The sequence below is a fragment of the Chiloscyllium plagiosum genome, unplaced genomic scaffold (genome assembly GCF_037043375.1).
Source record: "Chiloscyllium plagiosum isolate Xiang-an unplaced genomic scaffold, Cpla_swu_hap1 HiC_scaffold_31, whole genome shotgun sequence".
In the NCBI taxonomy this organism is placed as follows: domain Eukaryota; kingdom Metazoa; phylum Chordata; class Chondrichthyes; order Orectolobiformes; family Hemiscylliidae; genus Chiloscyllium; species Chiloscyllium plagiosum.
In genome coordinates, this window is record NW_028270169.1 from 69,456,098 (window position 1) to 69,465,346 (window position 9,249).

A 9,249-nucleotide genomic window follows, 5' to 3' on the forward strand; every position below is an offset into this window, starting at 1 on the left:
ATGGCTTTGTGCGTGGGAAGTCATGTCTCACAAACTTGAATGAATTTTTTGAAGTAACAAAGAAGATTGATGAGGACGAAGCAGTAAATGTGATCTATATGGACTTCAGTAAGGCGTTCAACAATGTTCCCCATGGGAGACTGATTGGCAAGGTTAGACCTCATGTAACAGCAGTGGTCCTAACACCGACCCTTGTGGTACGTCGCCAGTACCTGGACACCAAGAAGAACATGTTCCATCAACTATAACAATGTTTTCTATTGGCAAGCCAATTAATGATCAAAGCTGCCATCTCTCCCACAATTCCATTCCATCGCATTTTATATAATAGCCTATTGTGGGGAACCTTATCAAACAACTTGCTGAAACCCATATCCACCACATCAACCGGTTTACTGTCATCTCCCTGTTTGGTCACTTTGTCAAAAAAGTCAATAAGATTCGTTAGGCAAGGCCTACCCATCACAAAACCGTGCTGACTGTCCCTGATCAGATTTTTCTTTTCTAGATGGTCATAAATCCTATCTATAATAACCTTTTCCAACACGTTACTAACAACTGCAGTGAGACTCACTGGTCTGTAATTAGCAGGGTTGTCTCTACGACACTTTTTGAACACGGGAACAACGTATGCTATGCTCCATTGCACAGGCACTATTCCTGTAGATAACGATGATTTGACGATCGATGCCAAATGCTCATCAATCTCTTCCCTTGCTTCCCAGAGGATACGAGGACAGATCCCATCCCCAGGAGACTTGTCTGTTATCACATTCTGCAGTATTTCTATCACCTAATCCTTGTGAACCTCAATCTCTAGTACTCTGGACGCAAGTATCTCAGTATCTTCCTCTCCTTTCATACCTTTGCTGTCATTTGTAAGGTGCGAGAAAAGCACAAAGGTAGGAAAAGATATTTGCAGGCAAACTGAGTCAAAATTATTTATTGAAAGGAAAGGAAAATCACACTTGGCAATTTGCCATATCTCTTTGCGAACATGACCAGCAGAAGTAAGCAAGGGAGCTATTGATCTGAGTATTCTCGGACCTGAAGCAAACAAAGGTTAGTGACACATTCATTTCTTTTTCTGGCGAACGAAATGATCTTTCCTGATGGTTACAATGAAAGAGATGGTTCCCAATAAAAGACAGAGATTAATTCGCATGTAGATATATTTCAATGTGACACGATTCATTTTCAGTCCCTAATTACCCCAGAGATGGAGGAGGTGAGTTACTTTTCTTCACTCTTCAACTCCTCAGCACGGAGGTACAAACATGAAACCGCTAGAGATGGAATTCTTGAATTGGGAACCAGAGACACTGAAGAAACTAGGCAAAAGTGAGGACTGCAGATGCTGGAAACCTGACTTTAGATCAGAGTGATGCTGGAAAAGCACAGCAGGTCAGGCTGCATCCGAGGAGCAGGAGAGTCGACGTTTCTGTTGCCAGTCATGCTCCGCTGCACAAACAATTTTCGTTTTTGGCTCAGATTTCCAGCACCTGCAGCTATTTGTTTTATGTTAACCTTCATAATGTTTTGGACAAAACCAATGACCTGCCAGCATCGGAAAATCGGCAGAAGTACTGGTACACCGATATGTTTGCTGAACAATACAACCATTCCATGAGCGGGAATACGATCCAGGCCACGGTGCTGAGAGTACCGAATCCTCACAAGTAAATAACAAGACAAGGCGATAGATACTATTGTATTTGGTGTAAATAAAACACCCTGTCTGAACATTGGCCCAAAGCCTCGTGTGTTCTAATGTTTCCAGGTCAAATGTCAATGAGGTTATCCTATGTTCTTACATTGCACAATAATGGGACAGAAGTATAACGAATTGTAACTCTTTTGAGGAACTCATGCTCATTTTCACCCACAGAGGGAGACACACCAGAAGATACCGCCAAACTGACGGAGGTGTCCGTTGTGGAGAGCTGGAATTTGAAATGGACAATAGGACAAATGCAAGCTTTACATGCGGAAGCACAGAGGAGATGTCCCGAAAGAACTTTACAAGGGGAGCGTCAACGTATACCACGGTTAAAGCGAAATATCCCCCCTCGAGCCAGGTAGGACACGAACCTACAATCTTCTGATCCGAAGTCAGATGCGTTATCCATTACGCCACTGGCCCAAGAGACAAACCTGCACTTGGCAGAATGTCGATATGTAATGCCATGGACTTTCACGGAATCAGAATTAAAAAGGTGAACAAGCACCGAAGATAATCACCAACATTGCTTCACTTCGAAGTTTCCAATTTGTGAAGCAGTGCCTTTCACTGGCAAAGGAGAGACATTTGTCCTCAGCTGCCTGCTTCAGGGTCGCCTCCTTCTCTGCTGGAAGTTTCCATCGTTTTATTCACAGTCACGACGCGATTTCATGATCCACTCCAGTGAAAAAGTGTCATGGTGTCGTCCAAACAAGACCCTGCAGAACCTCGGCGAGAAACCTCTGGTCATTTCGAGCTCAGGATGTGGAATTAGACGAGATGCGTGACACCTTTTATTGGCGCTGCCACTTCACTGAAATTAGCGGCTCAAAACGAGCCGTTGTCAGCATCAGCTTGATTTGTACCTTCCTGCAGTGCATTTACTCAACAAAATCAGATCGCTCCCATCCGGCCCAGCTGACTTATCTATTTTCACACTCTGCAGTATTTCTAATATCTCTTTCTTGTGAACCTCAATCTCTTCTCGTCTAGACGCAAGTAGCTCTGTATCTTCCTCGCCAACATTTTCATTTTCTATAGCAAACACTGTCGAAAAATATTTATTTAGTGCTTCCCCTATCTCCTCTGACTCCACACACAACTTCCCACTATTATCCTTGATTGTCACAAATTTAACTCTCGTCATTCTTTTATTCCTGACATACCTATGGAAAGCCTTAGGGTTAACTTTGATCCTATCTGCCAACAACTTCTCATGACTCCTCCTGGCTCTTCTCAGCTCTCTTTTTAGGTCTCTCCTGATATCGTCGGAACCCTCGAGCGCTCTAACTGAGTTTTCACATTTTGTCCTGACATAAGACTTCTTGTTCTTCTTGACCAGGGATTCCACTTCCTTAGTAAACCACGGCTCACGCGTTCTATATCTTCCTCCCTGCCTGACAGGTACATACTTATCTAGGACACACAGGAGCTTTTCCTTGAATAAGCTCCACATTTTAATGTGCTCACCCCCTGCAGTTTCCTACCCCATTCTACTCTTCCTAAATCTTACCTCATTGCATCGTAATTTCCCTTCCACCAGCTGAAACTCTTGCTCCGTGGAGTACACCTATCCCTTTCAATCACGAAAGTAAACCTGAGAGAATTGGGATCGCTGTCTCCAAAGTGCTCACCTACTTCCGAATCTAAAACCTGGCCAGGCTCGTTACCCAGTACTAAATCGAAAGTGGCTTCGTCCCTTGAAGGCATGTGTACGTACTGTGTCAGGAAGCCCTCCTGCACACACTGGGCAAAAAATGACTCATCTATAGTACTCGTACTGTAGTGATCCCAGTCAATATTTGGATATTGTCTTGAGTGTTCCAGAGTTTTTCATTGTCCCAGAGTCCAGATGAAGTTTGCATTCCTCACGTACGTGAGCGAGAATGATTTCAATGTCTCAGATCAGTTCCTGTCCCGAGAACATCAGAGTCAATGTCCCGTCCTCTACTCGGTCCGACAGTTCACACTTCTTCATTCTCCTCTGATTCCATTTCCCAAAGAGTTTCTCAAGATTTACAAAGCTGGAGCCTAAATTATATGGTTTGCTTCCTAAACATTTTTTTCAACTGCCAACTGACAATATTTTCACAGTATCTCTTCACAATCCTCTGGCTTGCACCATGTCCAGGGATGAGAAGTCCCGTTTGGTGGAGAGATTCCCGAGGCTGATGAGTTTCACTTTGGAACAAAGATGGTTAAGTGGCGATTTCCTGCGGTTGTTTCTAATGATGGGAGAGGGAGCGGTGGGAAATGAGCACTTTGACGAGCAGGAGGGAGTGTTGCCACTGACCCGAGTCAGAGAACAGTGGACAGGGTTGAAAGGAATCTAATGAAAAGCAGCACTTCTGCTCAGGATGTTCAATAACAGCTGCAAAACCCGATGTGTCGAGCAGTGTATCTGGAAAGAGAAACAGAGATAATGTTTTAAATATGGAACATTTCTGATGTAGAACTCGAGTTTCCCAAGTCTAATCAAATTACCGGCCTGGTTCACAAAATAGTTTTTCTGAACTTTGAGCGAAAATTGTACCAGCAGGAAAGCATTCATAACGTAGTCAGCAGGATTCGAACCTACGTGGGGAAACCCCAATGGATTTCTAATCCATCGCCTTAACCACTCGGCCATGACTACAGACGGCTCAGGTGCGTTGATCATTGACCTAATCAGCCGTGATCTCATTGAAAGCTACCGTTGACTTGATGAGCGAAATGCTTCCATCTCCTTTCATACCTTTGCTGTCATTTGTAAGCTGCGAGACACCAATGTAAAAGAAGAAAAGCACAAAGGTAGGAAAAGATATTTGCAGGCAAACTGAGTCAAAATTATTTATTGAAAGGAAAATCACACTTGGCAATTTGCCATATCTCTTTGCGAACATGACCAGCAGAAGTAAGTAAGGGAGCTATTGATCTGAGTATTCTCGGACCTGAAGCAAACAAAGGTTAGTGACATATTCATTTCTTTTTCTGGCGAACGAAATGATCTTTCCTGATGGTTACAATGAAAGAGGTGGTTCCCAATAAAAGACAGAGATTAATTCGCATGTAGATATATTTCAATGTGACACGATTCATTTTCAGTCCCTAATTACCCCAGAGATGGAGGAGGTGAGTTACTTTTCTTCACTCTTCAACTCCTCAGCACGGAGGTACAAACATGAAACCGCTAGAGATGGACTTCTTGAATTGGGAACCAGAGACACTGAAGGAACTAGGCAAAAGTGAGGACTGCAGATGCTGGAAACCTGACTTTAGATCAGAGTGATGCTGGAAAAGCACAGCAGGTCAGGCTGCATCCGAGGAGCAGGAGAGTCGACGTTTCTGTTGCCAGTCATGCTCCGCTGCACAAACAATTTTCGTTTTTGGCTCAGATTTCCAGCACCTGCAGCTATTTGTTTTATGTTAACCTTCATAATGTTTTGGACAAAACCAATGACCTGCCAACATCGGAAAATCGGCAGAAGTACTGGTACACCGATAAGTTTGCTGAACAATACAACCATTCCATGAGCGGGAATACGATCCGGGCCACGGTGCTGAGTGTACCGAATCCTCACAAGTGAATAACAAGACAAGGCGATAGATACTATCGTATTTGGTGTAAATAAAACACCCTGTCTGAACATTTTCGTTGCAGATTTTTTTCAAATTGTCTTCGAAGATTTACAAAGTGGGAAAAGGCCATTCCGCCCGTGTGCATTGCGGCTAATCAGAGAGCCATGTATTCCAGTCGCAGTTTCGAACTTTGGCCCAAAGCCTCGTGTGTTCTAATGTTTCCAGGTCAAATGTCAATGAGGTTATCCTATGTTCTTACATTGCACAATAATGGGACAGAAGTATAACGAATTGTAACTCTTTTGAGGAACTCATGCTCATTTTCACCCACAGAGGGAGACACACCAGAAGATACCGCCAAACTGACGGAGGTGTCCGTTGTGGAGAGCTGGAATTTGAAATGGACAATAGGACAAATGCAAGCTTTACATGCGGAAGCACAGAGGAGATGTCCCGAGAGAACTTTACAGGGGAGCGTCAACGTATACCACGGTTAAAGCGAAACATCCCCCCTCGAGCCAGGTAGGACTCGAACCTACAATCTTCTGATCCGAAGTCAGACGCGTTATCCATTACGCCACTGGCCCAAGAGACAAACCTGCACTTGGCAGAATGTCGATATGTAATGCCATGGACTTTCACGGAATCAGAATTAAAAAGGTGAACAAGCACCGAAGATAATCACCAACATTGCTTCACTTCGAAGTTTCCAATTTGTGAAGCAGTGCCTTTCACTGGCAAAGGAGAGACATTTGTCCTCAGCTGCCTGCTTCAGGGTCGCCTCCTTCTCTGCTGGAAGTTTCCATCGTTTTATTCACAGTCACGACGCGATTTCATGATCCACTCCAGTGAAAAAGTGTCATGGTGTCGTCCAAACAAGACCCTGCAGAAACTCGGCGAGAAACCTCTGGTCATTTCGAGCTCAGGATGTGGAATTAGACGAGATGCGTGACACCTTTTATTGGCGCTGCCACTTCACTGAAATTAGCGGCTCAAAACGAGCCGTTGTAAGCATCAGCTTGATTTGTACCTTCCTGCAGTGCATTTACTCAACAAAATCAGATCGCTCCCATCCGGCCCAGCTGACTTATCTATTTTCACACTCTGCAGTATTTCTAATATCTCTTTCTTGTGAACCTCAATCTCTTCTCGTCTAGACGCAAGTAGCTCTGTATCTTCCTCGCCAACATTTTCATTTTCTATAGCGAACACTGTCGAAAAATATTTATTTAGTGCTTCCCCTATCTCCTCTGACTCCACACACAACTTCCCACTATTATCCTTGATTGTCACAAATTTAACTCTCGTCATTCTTTTATTCCTGACATACCTATGGAAAGCCTTAGGGTTAACCCTGATCCTATCTGCCAACAACTTCTCATGACTCCTCCTGGCTCTTCTCAGCTCTCTTTTTAGGTCTCTCCTGATATCGTCGGAACCCTCGAGCGCTCTAACTGAGTTTTCACATTTTGTCCTAACATAAGACTTCTTGTTCTTCTTGACCAGGGATTCCACTTCTTTAGTAAACCACGGCTCACGCGTTCTATATCTTCCTCCCTGCCTGACAGGTACATACTTATCTAGGACACACAGGAGCTTTTCCTTGAATAAGCTCCACATTTTAATGTGCTCACCCCCTGCAGTTTCCTACCCCATTCTACTCTTCCTAAATCTTACCTCATTGCATCGTAATTTCCCTTCCACCAGCTGAAACTCTTGCTCCGTGGAGTACACCTATCCCTTTCAATCACGAAAGTAAACCTGAGAGAATTGGGATCGCTGTCTCCAAAGTGCTCACCTACTTCCGAATCTAAAACCTGGCCAGGCTCGTTACCCAGTACTAAATCGAAAGTGGCTTCGTCCCTTGAAGGCATGTGTACGTACTGTGTCAGGAAGCCCTCCTGCACACACTGGGCAAAAAATGACTCATCTATAGTACTCGTACTGTAGTGATCCCAGTCAATATTTGGATATTGTCTTGAGTGTTCCAGAGTTTTTCATTGTCCCAGAGTCCAGATGAAGTTTGCATTCCTCACGTACGTGAGCGAGAATGATTTCAATGTCTCAGATCAGTTCCTGTCCCGAGAACATCAGAGTCAATGTCCCGTCCTCTACTCGGTCCGACAGTTCACACTTCTTCATTCTCCTCTGATTCCATTTCCCAAAGAGTTTCTCAAGATTTACAAAGCTGGAGCCTAAATTATATGGTTTGCTTCCTAAACATTTTTTCAACTGCCAACTGACAATATTTTCACAGTATCTCTTCACAATCCTCTGGCTTGCACCATGTCCAGGGATGAGAAGTCCCGTTTGGTGGAGAGATTCCCGAGGCTGATGAGTTTCACTTTGGAACAAAGATGGTTAAGTGGCGATTTCCTGCGGTTGTTTCTAATGATGGGAGAGGGAGCGGTGGGGAATGAGCACTTTGACGAGCAGGAGGAAGTGTTGCCACTGACCCGAGTCAGAGAACAGTGGACAGGGATGAAAGGAATCTAATGAAAAGCAGCACTTCTGCTCAGGATGTTCAATAACAGCTGCAAAACCCGATGTGTCGAGCAGTGTATCTGGAAAGAGAAACAGAGATAATGTTTTAAATATGGAACATTTCTGATGTAGAACTCGAGTTTCCCAAGTCTAATCAAATTACCGGCCTGGTTCACAAAATAGTTTTTCTGAACTTTGAGCGAAAATTGTACCAGCAGGAAAGCACTCATAACGTAGTTAGCAGGATTCGAACCTACGGGGGGAAACCCCAATGGATTTCAAAATCCATCGCCTTAACCACTCGGCCATGACTACAGACAGCTCAGGTCGGTTGAGCATTGACCAAATCTGCGTGGGGAAACTCCAATGTATTTCTAATCCATCGCCTTCACCCCTCGGCCATGACAACAGACAGCTCAGAGCGGTTGAGCATTGACCAAATCAGCCGTGATCTCATTGAAAGCTACCGTTGACTTGATGAGCGAAATGCTTCCATCTCTTTTCATACCTTTGCAGTCATTTGTAAGTTGCGAGACACCAATGTAAAAGAAGAAAAGCACAAAGGTAGGAAAAGATATTTGCAGGCAAACTGAGTCAAAATATTTATTGAAAGGAAAATCACACTTGGCAATTTGCTAGACCTCTTTGCTAACATGACCAGCAGAGGTAAGCAATGATCTCAGTATTCTTGGACCTGAAGTGATGCTGGAAAAGCACAGCAGGTCAGGCAGCATCCGAGGAGCAGGAAAGTCGACGTTTCTGTTGCCAGTCTTGCTGCGTTCCGCAAACAATTTTCGTTTTTGTCTCAGATTTCCAGCACCTGCAGCTATTTCTTTTATGTTAACCTTCATAATGTTTTGGACAAAACCAATGACCTGCCAGCATCGGAAAATCGGCAGAAGTACTGGTACACCGATATGTTTGCTGAACAATACAACCATTCCATGAGCGGTAATACGATCCGGGCCACGGTGCTGAGAGTACCGAATCCTCACAAGTAAATCCTCACAAGAACATTTTCGTTGCAGATTATTTTCAACTTGTCTTCGAAGGTTCACAAAGTGGGAAAAGGCCATTCCGCCCTTTGTGCATTGCGGCTAATCAGAGAGCCATTTTTCTAGTCGCAGTTTCCAACTTTGGCCCAAAGTTTGATCATGGTGTCATGCAGAAACTCAGCGAGTTCATTCAGACATTTTTGTGTGTGCAGAATGATTTGCCACATTTAAGGCAAATTCAATGGCATCCGAATGGGTATATAGACAGGAAGCGTTCGGAGAGATAAGGAACACATTTTGGCAAATATGGTTCAATTAATTTCGGTTATCGTTTCAGCAGGGACAGGTTCGATAGTAGGGTCTTTTTCCGTGCTCGGCATCTTTGTTCTGCTCCCGCAGCTGACACCAGTTTTAATGCACCATTTGGAAAAAAAAACATGCACTCTGTTTGTTACGCAGTCAGCGCGTTTGCCTATATTTCTGAAAGGTGGA

At 44.1% G+C, this 9,249-nt stretch overlaps 4 non-coding genes across 4 annotated transcripts; all 4 read right to left on the reverse strand.

Moving 5' to 3' along the window:
* Positions 1-2,070: 2,070 nt before the first annotated feature.
* trnar-ucg (transfer RNA arginine (anticodon UCG)) lies at positions 2,071-2,143 on the reverse strand. The gene has a single exon. It is a non-coding gene; the product is annotated as a tRNA-Arg (tRNA).
* A 2,130-nt stretch (positions 2,144-4,273) lies between these two features.
* On the reverse strand, positions 4,274-4,355 carry trnas-aga (transfer RNA serine (anticodon AGA)). Its single transcript has one exon. It is a non-coding gene; the product is annotated as a tRNA-Ser (tRNA).
* Positions 4,356-5,792: 1,437 nt separating this feature from the next.
* Positions 5,793-5,865, reverse strand: trnar-ucg (transfer RNA arginine (anticodon UCG)). Its single transcript has one exon. It is a non-coding gene; the product is annotated as a tRNA-Arg (tRNA).
* Positions 5,866-7,994: 2,129 nt separating this feature from the next.
* Positions 7,995-8,077, reverse strand: trnaq-uug (transfer RNA glutamine (anticodon UUG)). Its single transcript has one exon. It is a non-coding gene; the product is annotated as a tRNA-Gln (tRNA).
* Positions 8,078-9,249: the final 1,172 nt, after the last annotated feature.